Source organism: Colobus angolensis, unplaced genomic scaffold (genome assembly GCF_000951035.1).
Source record: "Colobus angolensis palliatus isolate OR3802 unplaced genomic scaffold, Cang.pa_1.0 Scaffold41, whole genome shotgun sequence".
Taxonomy (NCBI): domain Eukaryota; kingdom Metazoa; phylum Chordata; class Mammalia; order Primates; family Cercopithecidae; genus Colobus; species Colobus angolensis.
In genome coordinates, this window is record NW_012117488.1 from 10,284,828 (window position 1) to 10,297,489 (window position 12,662).

At 36.6% G+C, this 12,662-nt stretch overlaps 1 long non-coding RNA gene across 1 annotated transcript in view; it reads right to left on the minus strand.

Annotated features, from left to right (window-relative positions):
* Positions 1–8,148, minus strand: part of LOC105521818 — a 401,150-nt gene extending 393,002 nt beyond the window's left edge. The window contains exon 1 of the long non-coding RNA XR_001003335.1: positions 7,798–8,148. This is a non-coding gene — a long non-coding RNA (uncharacterized LOC105521818). The remainder of the gene's footprint in view (positions 1–7,797) is intronic.
* Between the last annotated feature and the right edge of the window lie 4,514 nt (positions 8,149–12,662).

The following is a 12,662-nucleotide window of genomic DNA, read 5'->3' on the forward strand; positions in this document are numbered from 1 at the left end:
CATTTCACTGTCAGAACCGCACCAAACAGTACCTGGCACAAGCATGTACTTTCATGATTAACACCAGGGGGTTGTCAGATTGCTATATCTGAAATAAACAGATTTACCCTGACAGATAATCAGCATTTGCACTGCCTAATACATGTTTATCTTTCACTAGCGACCTAATTACACTAAAAGTGCACTTAATATAATCTTCCATAGGAAATTAAATGGGTTTGAATGATATACTTACAATGGATTGGGGACAGAGTATGAAGGAGAGAAATATCAATACTAGATGTTTTGGGAGAACACATACATGAAGCAATGACGAGGGAATCAATGAACACCAGAAAAAAATCAATGGTAGTCTGTGTTTAAGGAATTCATTTACATAGTTTCCAAAGAAATCAGAAAAATCCTACAAAGCTGTGAAATACCCTCTTGATTTTTTCATGTCCTGATGCTTCTTTTCTTCTGACATGTGCTATGTGCTCTCCTCTCACACGCAAAAAGCTAAAAAGGAGAGTCCTCTTAGGGTGACTTTTATATTTGTCTGATTCATAGTCAACTCTTTCAAAAGTTTGTAATCTGGCTTTTGAACTTTGGGACTGGAAACTCATAGTGGCCTGCATAGATACCACTTTCAGAAGGAAATTCAGCAACCTCTGAATTAGCACCTGTCACCCGAGAGGCTAAGAGCACAGACAGGCATTGCCATTTTAAGAGCCGTAGAAATTAACACGTGCCGGTCCATAGGCATCAGGCCTTAAGGATATTAAATTAGGACCTGAGAAGCAGAATTAGGTGAAAATATTAATTTAAATCAACATTATAAATGTGACCCCCAGCATAGGAAGCATCGTTCTTTAAGGACATGCTAATTTACAACTGTGGTCTGCTCACTGCCTATGAGAAGACCTAAGAATTTTAAGCCTCACTTTGTTAGTAACAGCACTTTGATGTCTCATAAATCTCTTTTCTTTTCTTAGCTACAAAATAAAATGAAGTCACGAAACATTTAAATACCCATGTCTGTGAGTGGGATCCAGGGTACTATAAATTTGATTTTGAATAGAAAACAAAATGAGAATAAAGAGATACTTCAAATGTCTTCAGTGAACTTAGCATTGTTTTGGGCATGTAGCAGACATTATTTTATTTCTTTACTATAAAGCTGAGAAATGGGTATTTTTTCTATCTAAGGCAGCTGAAGCTCAGAGAGATTCAATAATACTCCCCATATATTGTATTCCAACCCAGGTCTGTCTGTCTGAAACTAGTACTCTTTCTGTTTCATTATGTTTTCTCTGTAAATTCAGTTTACATGATTTTTAAATGTCTTTGGCTTTTGTTTTCCAATGAAGAATGTAAAACTTTAAACCAAGGTCCTACATCTCTCTCATCAAATAGAAATACATATCCCCAGTCATCTGTAGGCTGCTCCATCCCTCTCTGAAACTGATAACACCCCAGAAGCCAGTATACAATGGCTTTTCACTTGCTAATCAAAAGGATTTCACAAATACTCTAACATCTCAATGGCTAAAGGCTGAAAAAATGGAATAACTAAGAGCTGAGAAACAAAACATGTCTTGCATGTGGTTAGAGTACCTCAATGGGTAGAAAATCCATATGTTTAGTTCCTTTACCTACTCGGAATCTTTGGAGGAACTGGGACCTTTCCCCTGGACCCTGGCACCCAGAAGGGGATAGAAAGTTCTGCTTTCTATCCACTTTGTTGGACCCCAGATTGCTTTTTCTGTTTTGCTCCTGCCAGCACTGCCTCCTAGATCCACGTCTCATTGTTCCAGGAGCATGCTGGCTGGCGATCATTGCACCTTGGAAGCTGCCCTGAAACCCACTTCTCTGACAGGCTCTGTCTCCACATTGGTTGGGTGATGGTGTCTGCCTGGGTAAAACTGGATTTGCAAAATTCCTTTTAGAACCTGATTTATGGTTGTAAACTGTTTCTGTAGATTTCTTGTTGGATTGACTATTCCATAGTTTGCCTTAAAAGCCACCTTACATTCTCTTTGCTTTCATCGTTGCTTAGGAGCCTAACTCCTCTTAACATATTCATTTCTGGGGAACCAAAGCTTTAGGACAAAGAATAATTTCTCTTTAAGATTAATTATTATTTCTATTTCATTTATAGCATCTGAAGATTTAGTGACAGAGGTTTAAAGAGCTGAAAACCGAAGTTAATAAAAAAATGCCAAAGTCTGAATTCTTTAAAATCTCCTAAACCCTCCTCTCCTCATCTTTCTTCCCCATTCCCCCACTATATTCTGTATTTCTCTATTTTTCTCTTTGTCTTTCGGTCTCCTTCTTTTCTTAACTTTTCACCTTGGTTCTTTTGCCAGTTGCCTCTCCTTTTAACTTCCTAAAAGAGAAATCATAGTATATATATTTTTTATCCATTGGAATAATTTCTTTTCTTGTCGCAATTTTTAAAATTAAGCATGTGTAAATTTTAATACGCTGTCGGAGAGCATAGGCTCAGTATTTGGAATATAGCTAAGTCTCAAGAAATGTGTTGGATGGATAAATGTTCCTCTTATTGCTCCTGAAACAGTTTTTAAAAATATATAACCTAAGCTAACTCGATTTTTACAAAAATTCAATCAACCATTCAAATACTAATCAAGAGTAGGCTCTAGTCTCAGTGCTGAGGCTAGGACTGCGAAGGACACAGATTAAGTATGAGTTTCACTCTCAAGTAGTTTACAAACTACTGGGAGTACAAGAATACGACCCATGAAACAACCTGGGAAATATGAAAAAAGAACACAATTAGAGGCTGACTTGCGTGATACAAACTGCAGGCATTGTGAATGCACAGAAAAGAAGTCTCAATGCAAAAAGGGCACTTGATTAATTTTTCCGGGAGAAAATAGAAGGAGCTGTATATAACAACAACCATAAAACAACAACAACAGTAACAAATGGACTTTCTAATCCTGGTACATCTTATCTAATGAAGTTTTGCTTACCAAAATATACGTCTTATCTAATGAAGTTTTAGTTTTGAGCTTGAATATGTTAACTGTCCAGTCTGAACTGATTGCTAGTACATTTCAGAGTTAAGTTGTTTAAATATTTTTGCACACCTTCCTCAGCAAGAAAAATCCCTTGGTTTTAGTTTTGAGCTTGAATATGTTAACTGTCCAGTCTGAAGTGATTGCTAGTACATTTCAGAGTTAAGTTGTTTAAATATTTTTGCACACCTTCCTCAGCAAGAAAAATCCCTTGGTTTTATATTTAATTGCAGGAAGTTGACATCTTTTTAGATAGGGAGTTCAGTATTGCAGCCAAATAATTTAGTAATGAGGGACATGTTCTTCAACTGGTTGTAGGGCAGTTTTAACTCCATTAAATGTTTCTATCAGCACAGACTCAAAGTCACCATCCTCTGTTCTCTTCTCACCACTCTTCTCTTCACTCTCCTTTTTTTTTTTTTTTTCCTTTCAAGGAGAGAGTATCAACCAAGTAATGGAGAAATCAAATCTGAAAAGAATATCTCACAGGCTAAGGGACTCACTCAGCAAGAGATGATGACAGGGTTAGCTCAAATTTAAACTAATTCCCAACCTTTCCCATGCCAGTGGTCGACGTCTAACTTGGATAATCCGAGCAAAACTGATATATTAAAATAATTTTAAAGATAGGTTCTTGGGCTTTTTGCCTGCCAGCAGATAGAGGTTGTGAATATACAGGGCAGTCCATCTGCCTGATACTTCAAAGAAGATCTAAAAAGAATGCTGGTATCACAGAAGACCATCAAAATTGTTTTTCATTTGTTACTTGAGAAATGTGTAGCTTGCTCAGTTGCTACTGACCCATGTTCTGCAAACTACTGCCACTTGATTATGTGTTGATGCTGTTTGGGTTTTCGTTTATATTAGATATCTGATATCCACAGGTCAAATAAACACCGTCTTTGAATCAGATCCCTATGGGTTACATGCATAATAGTTCATCTTTTCACAGTGGGAGGAAAGAAAGTGGGAGACAATTCAAAGGCTATCCCAAATAAACAGACAGAATTAAGGCCACAAATGCTGTCCTGTGTAGACCTGTTCTTAGTCAGTTCTCCTTAAGGAGATAACAACTACTGACACAAGAAGAGATAATTATGTTCAGTGTTTCACCGTCAGACCGTTTCAACATGCATTGTTACTTCGTTTTCTTTATCTGCTTTTCTAATGTGCTGGTGTATTTTGGCTGGGGAAATTTTCATTCAGATGCATCCAGTGCAGTGAAAAGTGGGGAAAAGAGCCACTACTACCCAGAATATTTTGAAGAAAGGTATAACAAGACAAAAAAAAAATATTTTTTTTCTGATGTGAACAGTTGTTTGCATCAAAATTTTAATTGTTATCAGACCTTCAATGGAGTTGCCAGGAAAGGTAGTTAGATAAAGCCTCAGGTTAATTTCCATCATTACTGAGCACTTTACACCACTGACAAATTTTAAACATATAAAGAGATGTCAATCTTGCTCTTTAGACAGAAAAACAAGGTGGGGAGTGGTGGCTCTTCAAAGACTGTCAGTAGACAAGTCAGTCAATTACAGATCTGATTTAGTTCTTAACTCCTTGAGGTAAAAGACAAATGTTCTGCAAGAGTAACCATTCCTGACATGCATTAAATGAAACAACTTTTAAAAACTATGTGATCATGATAATACAGATTGAGGTGAAGAACTTTGAAAAGAGTTGAAAAATCAGGATCAGATATATGAATCCAGATGACAAATGGGTAAATGGAAGCACTTTTGCTATTTGTAGGGAGTGGAATGTCCCTACTATTAGTCATCAGAGATTTAGGAAGGCATTATTGTGTGATTTTTCAAAGCCAGGAACAGACTAAATGAGTTCACATCCCAGTTCTACCCCGACTGTGTGGTCTTAGCTAAGTTACTTAACCTCTCTGTACCTCTCTTTATCTTTGAAATGGGAATGGTGGTTTCACTGACCCCTTAGTGGTGGTGTACAAATTTAAGTTATTACCTATAAAGCAAAATCTGTAGGGTTTTTACTCAATATCATAATCAATCCGTATGCAGCAATAACTTCCATGATTTAGGAAATATATATGGCATTATAGAATCCTTCCTGAAATTTAAAATATTTACAGATGATATTGGCAGTGAATGTCTGCTGATGACTCACATCATTTCCCCCTAAGCAGGGCTGCAAGTTTCTATGGCCCCAGTGAACACTCCTGAAGTTAGATAGAACTTATTAACACCTTCCATAGCATCCTTTTAAGATGATAATTTATCTTTTTAACTGTATTCAGTAAAAGCAGCAGAAAAGAGCCAGGTGGGAATAACAACCTGGTATTATATATAGCCATAAAGTTTACCAGTTCTATAGATTCTGCTGCAAGGCACACTAAAATGGAGTAAAAGGTAACTTATCTTGAACAGTTGCTTGAATGAGTTACTAGAGGAATGGCAAGTTTACAGATGAAGCAAAAGAAACCCAAGGGAGTTGAAGGTTGTGACCATTTTATTTAGGATGCATAGTTGTAAAACCTAACTTAAGGCATACAAGTTAGGTCTTTGGAGAGTTTTCTCAGAGGTTTGCAAACAAATGTGAAAGTCTCCAAAATATGTGCTTTTGAAATAACTCTCTGTGAAACGATGGTTTGAGGGTCCATGGGGAGTGCCTTTATACCTGTCAAACCCTAGTAATTTGGTTGAAAAGAGAATGCCTGGTTGTTTGCATTTTCCCTGTCCCCAAAAGATCTCCTTGGCCACTTTTTGTATCTATCCTCAGCTTGACTGCTGACAGAGTATTACATGGCATTCCTTTGTTCTGAAAGGGCATCCTTTAGTTTCACACTAGTCTCAAGTTCACATAACCAGGCAATTCCATAAACCTTTCCATCTGTTAAGATTTTCCTGTGTAGGGTGCTGTTCTCAAACTTGTTTTAAACATGAAGTTGTCACCCTTTACTGTTAGTAAAGGATCCTTTTCTTTCCCTGTAATGCTGAAGGTGTGAATGGAATTCTCCAGTGACAGTGTCTGTGAAGAAGATATTCATGGACAACTACATGGCTCAAATAGATAAATTCAATTAGCCCTTCCTGGAAAGCCTCAGTTTACTTTACAACTCAGTATTTTAAAGAATTTTAAAGAAATTCTAATTACTGCATAAGAAATAAGTCAAATTCCTCTTCTCTCACTGCGAAGGGCTTTTATTACCCACTGCTATAAAACATGTATCTTTTTTTTTTCTGTTGCTATCCTAGCTGAGTAGCTTGCATACCAATAGGATCACTAAAATGCCATGAAGCAGAACATATTTATCTGTTAAATTCTATGTACAGTAACCTAACAAATGCTAGAGACAGAAAGATTGTCCTCTGCACAGTAATACTTGTGTAGATGTCTTCTTTATGCTAACAATGACAGGGCTTCATGCCTTGTACTGTACTCAAAAATCAGGGTGCATTTTTTTTTTCAGTAGAAGACGCCATATCAAAAAGAAAAAGAACTGCACATCTTTGGCATTGAGATATTTTATGTGGATAATAAATTTTTTTCCCTCGAACTCCACTAACAAGTATCTACCTAGAAGATGAAATGCAAGATTTATGGCATCAGAACTATTCAGTATACCAGAGGATAATTTTTTCTTCTTTTCAGGACTGTCAACTTTGTTTACTGTTTATGTTCAATTCTATCCTATATAAGAGATTAAATTGCCTTGTCGTAGCCACATGTCAAAGCCTTCTTAGAAAAATAAGGTAATAAATGCAAAATTATATTAATAAGGAGTACTTTCAAAGACATATTACATTTATTGAAATCTAAATTATAACTGGAATGTTCTAATTATATTTGTACTAGTCAAAAAGAGATTTTTTAAGTATATAATGTTATGACATCTTAGTATGTTTTAAAATTGATGTGACTAAAGAATGATTAAAATATTATAAGTAACTTCAAGGAGACACATATGAAGTAATGTAAGCCCAGGAATTGCTTACATAAATCACCATGTATGTTGTCAAATCTGCTAGCCTCTTACATGCATTTTTAATCCAAACTTAATCATTTGGCTATTGAAATCATTCTTAAAAATTGATCTCAAACAGTGTTATATAAACATTAGGGTTTTTAAAAGCCTTGCTACATTTAAACCTTTTCATAATACAATTTCAATCTCAAAACAATAAATAATCACATGGATAATGACAGTAACTGAATCCTAACTAATTGTAATACTTCTGCATAGCCTAGTAACAATTTAAAAATGGTGAAGAATAAATCTATTTGACAGGCCTGTTAGCAATAAGGCCTTCAGCTTTTTGCTTTGCAGCAAAATGAAGTAAAATCTATTATTTTATTGCTGTTGTTAGAAATATTTCGACAGTTAGTTATTTTTCACAGAAAATGCTGCAGGAGGACTCCAGGTCGAAAAAAAAAATCTTAACATGGTTGAATTTTACACTTGGCTATTATTGGCCAGCATACATAATAAGTTAAAACATATTGAGAAATTAATATTTTTCTAAGAGGGAAAACTTGATAGAGGATTATATTTCTACATTACAGAGTGGATACTCTAATCTTTCTGGCATTGTAAAACTGAAGCTGGCTGCAGGGAAAATAAACATTATAATAACCGGCACTTAAACAATTGTACCTATATGGTTAAGTAACAAAAGCGTGAGGCACCTGGAATCACAGTATTTGTGCCTAATGCCAGCAACAATATAAAGCATTCAAGTGACATTTGATAATGAGCAGACAGTGGAGGCATTACACACGTCTTTAGAAGAATCAGACTTCCTACCTTGAAAAGACAGATGGAGGTAAGTTCCTTTATAAAAAAAAAAAAAGTTGTAAGTAAAGCCAGGCAGCAGTTGCAGTGAATTGAGTCCTTTCAGTCACTGTATACATACAGCAGTTCTGCAATAAGGGGAAAAATATAATGGGAGGAGCGGCTGTGAACGAGTGACCTCCTCAAGCTGAGTCCTCTCTGTGAACCAGGCATTGAGAGCCAGGGCTCCTGATTTGCATGGATTATCTCCACTTGAACAGATACAGAGCAGATACATTTAAATTGAGCTGGCACAATGGCAAAAAGATGGAAGAGTGCATGAATGAGGGACAGCGCAAGAGAGGGAGAGAGAAAGAGAAACAGACACGAGATCGGAGAGCGTGGATAAGCTGGTTCTTGCAGAACTGTGTCTCAGAAGAGCTACAGCTCCCTCTTCATGTCACAGTTGTAAGATAAGAAATATTATCATTAAGAACTGGTTAATCATAGAGCAAAATATACTCAGATTAGCTGATGTTCGGTCCGATCCGATTTTTACGAACATGTTATGATTCTCCCTATTTTGTCATTAGGATTTTAGACAGCATACCCAAAATCTTTTATTAGTGGCCAGGTAAAAACGTTTGGATGAAATTCTGAGTTTTGAATGAGATCAGTATTTTGGCATGAATGGCGTAGACAGCAGTGAAAGAACACAGACAGTTAGTTAAGTGGAATATTTATTTTGAAAGAAAATTAATCCCTGTTAACTTTCAAAGAGCCAGTGATATGTACTGCAATGTAAATAGAAAATAGTACTTAAATATTTCTTAATGATTATCTGAAAAGAACCCAATTGTACTACTGAATGGGAGCTTTTCAAAAATCTCTTTAAGTTACTATTTTTGTTTTTCATATTGCTTCTTACTGGCATTTCAGGGTAAAAGAAATCCTTCTCTTTGTACAATACAGATGTATCTTTAAATAAACGATGGTTATTAACTTATTCATTTAGCATCTTTAGAATTTTCTCTGTTGTTTTATATTCATATTCTTGTTTTAAAAATGAGAAAGAGGAGAGGGCAAATACGATGATAACTCTTGCCAACAGCCACTCAATAGGTCCACAGCAGATTTCAGAAGAAAATAATAACCCTCTTTTAGCAAGTTAATGTGAAGCCTGCCTTCTCTTTGTGTAAAGGTGTCTGCAGATTCTTAAACAGCCCAGCAATTAGGTGAATTCAAAGGAAAAATCAGTCAAACCAACTAGTTGACTGAATTGATCATAGCCTCGTAGGAGCTAGCATTAATGTGGTGTGAACCAAGTGGTCTAGGTTAAATATATTTCAACAAATGGCATTAAAACTCTCAACATAAACATATGAGCATATTTGCAGAGAGTAGTAAGGAGTTCAGTTAGATTTTTGCTACTATTGGGACTCTACAGACTGTCAGGAAAGATAAAAAATTTAAATACACTACACTTATAAGAACTCTGACTTGATGGACAGAAGTGATACTTCAAAAGAAATCTCAAGGAAAATGCCAACACACAACTCCATAAGATTTACTGAAGATCTAGAGTTTCTGAAGTATGCAAACTTAGTGACTTTAACAGTGTTTAGGAAAAAATTGCCTGAAAGTAAGAGGGTGGAGACAATAGTTATTTTATGTCTCTGACGTCCAATAGTGTGATTGCTCTCTAAGTGGATGGGTGACTTCTCAGGTTTTTTTCTATCTATTTGGATACAGCTTGTACGCAGGTTGGACTTGTAATATTACTGAGGTCTTAATATTACTTTTCAGGTTGTAAACACTTTTGAATCAGGGACCATATGATTTCCTCTAAAATATCTCCCTAAATATTTTGAAATTGTCCTTTACATATTGTAGATGTTTCATAAATTTTTGCTGAAAAAATATTGAAAATAACAGCAAAGTGTTTATATTTCCTGTACCTGTCATTTAAGGTAAAAATTGGATTCAGAAATTGTGATGTCTTCTGTACTTTCATGAATAGAAAAGGAAAGGTAAATATAAATATCTTGTCATATAAAGCAAAGTGATAACAGTACCAGTAGTGCTAGATTGTATATCGACATGTAACCATAATTTAGGCACCCCTTCTTTAAACCAGGGGATGCCTTCCAGATGGCATATTTAGTGAGTGGTATGAGTCACAACTTTCTGGGCACCAGTTTTGTGACTCAGACATTTATCTGTTCGACCATGGGCAAGTTAACTAACTTCCTTATAAAATGTGGATAATAAAATAACCTTACTTATATGGTTGGTGTAAGAAATAAAGGAAAAGGCTTAGCATAGCACCTGGGTAAACACTTAATCAGTGTAAGGTGTAATTATAATTATTACAGATCTGTTTCCATTGAACTTCATTGTCTATCTCTAAACTGGAAAGTGTTATTATGGTGTCTACTGAATGCAGAAAAAAGATGACTGCTTGTTATTGGCTTTTTCTGGTCATTGCATGAGAAGGGGCTCCTTCCTGTTCACTGACAACCAGAAAGAAGGGTGCTTTTACCTTTTCATAAAAGACAAAAATAGAAATACTGTTCCCAGGAGAACCAGAGAGTGTCGTAGCAGCAGATCCAACCTTCTGTACAGGAATGGAAATGGCTTGTGTGGTACAATGTGAAGGGCACCCAGAAGCACTCTGGTCCAGAAATATCTTCCCATCTGTCTTCTCCTATTTCCTGAAATGCCACCATTAGGGGTTCATTTCTATGTTTTACTGGCTTCCCAGTCTCTTTTTCAATTCACTCACTACTGGCAAAATTAACACATGAACGAATTTACACTTAGAGTGACACATGAATTCACAGCAGTTCTCATTATTCTATCAGAGATACTTCTTTCCTAGTAACAAGGTTGAAGATCAGCATGCCAAGGAAAGGTCAGATTTCAGTTAAGGTAAAGAGAAAGCTCCTTTGGCGTATGTGGCACTGTGTGGGGGTACTGAGGATGGTGCCCCACCTGTGCTGCTAGTGTGGGAGGGACCCTGCAGCAGGAACTCAGAGGATGACTGTGAAGGAGGTGGCCTCCTGGTTCACCAGAATGAGGAGGAGGGATTCATTCATTCACTCAATAAAAATGCTGTGTTTTGTCAGCAAGTACCTAGGGTATATATATGAAAATATATGATACTTGCCTTCAGTTTTTAGCAAAAGTGAAGGAAACAGATATGTAAACAGATTGATACTAATATTGAACAACTGTACAAAGAGAAAACAAACAGAGAAAAGAAAGCAAAGAAGGCAAAATACGGTTGGGGGTGATTAAGGAGTTCTCTATAAGCTAGATGATGCGTGCTGTGACTCTTGATGACAGAGTAGGAGCTGTTTGGGCAAGTAAGGGATGCAGGAGGAGAAGGCCAGGGTGAATGAACATGAGGACAGAGACAGGGCCGCAGGAGAGAGCACCACGAGCTGGGGCAATCAGCGGCATATACTCAGAGCATAGAGTAGAGGATCAGTGGGAAATGGAGACAGACCAACTGAAATGTTAGGGCATGACTGGGGAGCAGGTCACAGAAAGGAGAAACACTGGGCATAAGCATGATGGATCATTTGTACCTCCTGGGCCTCAGCCTTCGGCTTGCACATGTGTTCTTCCAGGCTCCCAGACCTGGGAACACACACATAGAGAAATGTTTAAATGATGAGGAGTGCTGTCTACCATGACAAAAAGGGGGATATGGTGCCAATTAGATTAGAGATCTAAGTATTTAGGGAGTGGAAATGTGCCAAAATTGTTTGTGAGTATCTGCCACCCTATTTCCTAACCCAAAATGGATATATTCTTATATGAATTAAAATTAATTGTATTTGGAGACTTCGGGTGCAGCAAATCAAGGTGGGAATTGCTGCTGGAGTCCTGGAACTCATTTAGCTTAGAAAAAGTATCCCGCTTTGAAATCCTTAGTGAGACAGATTACCAGCATTAATGTCATTAATACTAATGATGGGTAATAATTGGAAAATTATATTTATAAAACAATAATGGTAACAGAGTCAAACCAAATAGCAAACCTCCCAAATCTAAGACACTATATTATAAGCTTCCCATTCTCTTCTATTGTTTGAATTTTAGTTATTTTGACGTATTTATCCAGAAAATATTGAAGTTTCTATACTTAACCCAGGAATGACAAATTGCTTCTTGTAAATATTACGCTTACAGTAAAATTCACTCTAAGATAAATGATTACATAGATATTGGACCCAGTAGTGGGAAATACATTTGAATTCTAATAAGGACTGGTTCAAGCTTAAAAACAATTAATAACTGTCAATTTCCCATAAACACAATGACAAGTAAAACCTCCTTTTTTTTAGGCACCTAAACCACAAATGATTAAAAAAGTATGCTGATTAACAGAATGACTGAATATATTAGGATTATTTTAAATTATCTTTCAATTGTAGCCCTCCCTCCTCACCCCCACTGGCTGCAACGAAGGTTGAAAGAGTGGTTTCATTCAACATTCCATTCTTTCCCAAATATTTTAAAACTATTTAAAGTTCCATAGCAGCCAGGGAGGTATGCTATTTGAGTTTCCCTTCAATAAAAAACCTTGTGGTTCTCCGGCAAGGAATGAAGTTAGCTAACAGACTCCACCTTCAGAATTCACCTTATCAGGTAGTTCTTAGATAGTGACTAAGCTTAATGGGGTTCTTTCAGCCTGTCCGTTTCCGCTCAGTGCAGGATTCCTCTCATGGGCAGCTTTTATTCCTAGTTCCCTTTGGGTTGGTCAAGACTCTCAGATTTGCATTGTGGTCTGAGGCTTACCTGCTCAACCCCTGACTTTTTCCTGTTTTGATTATCAGAGGTTTGGGTCCCTGATCAGACTCTTAAGACTCTTACATCCCTGTTTCCTT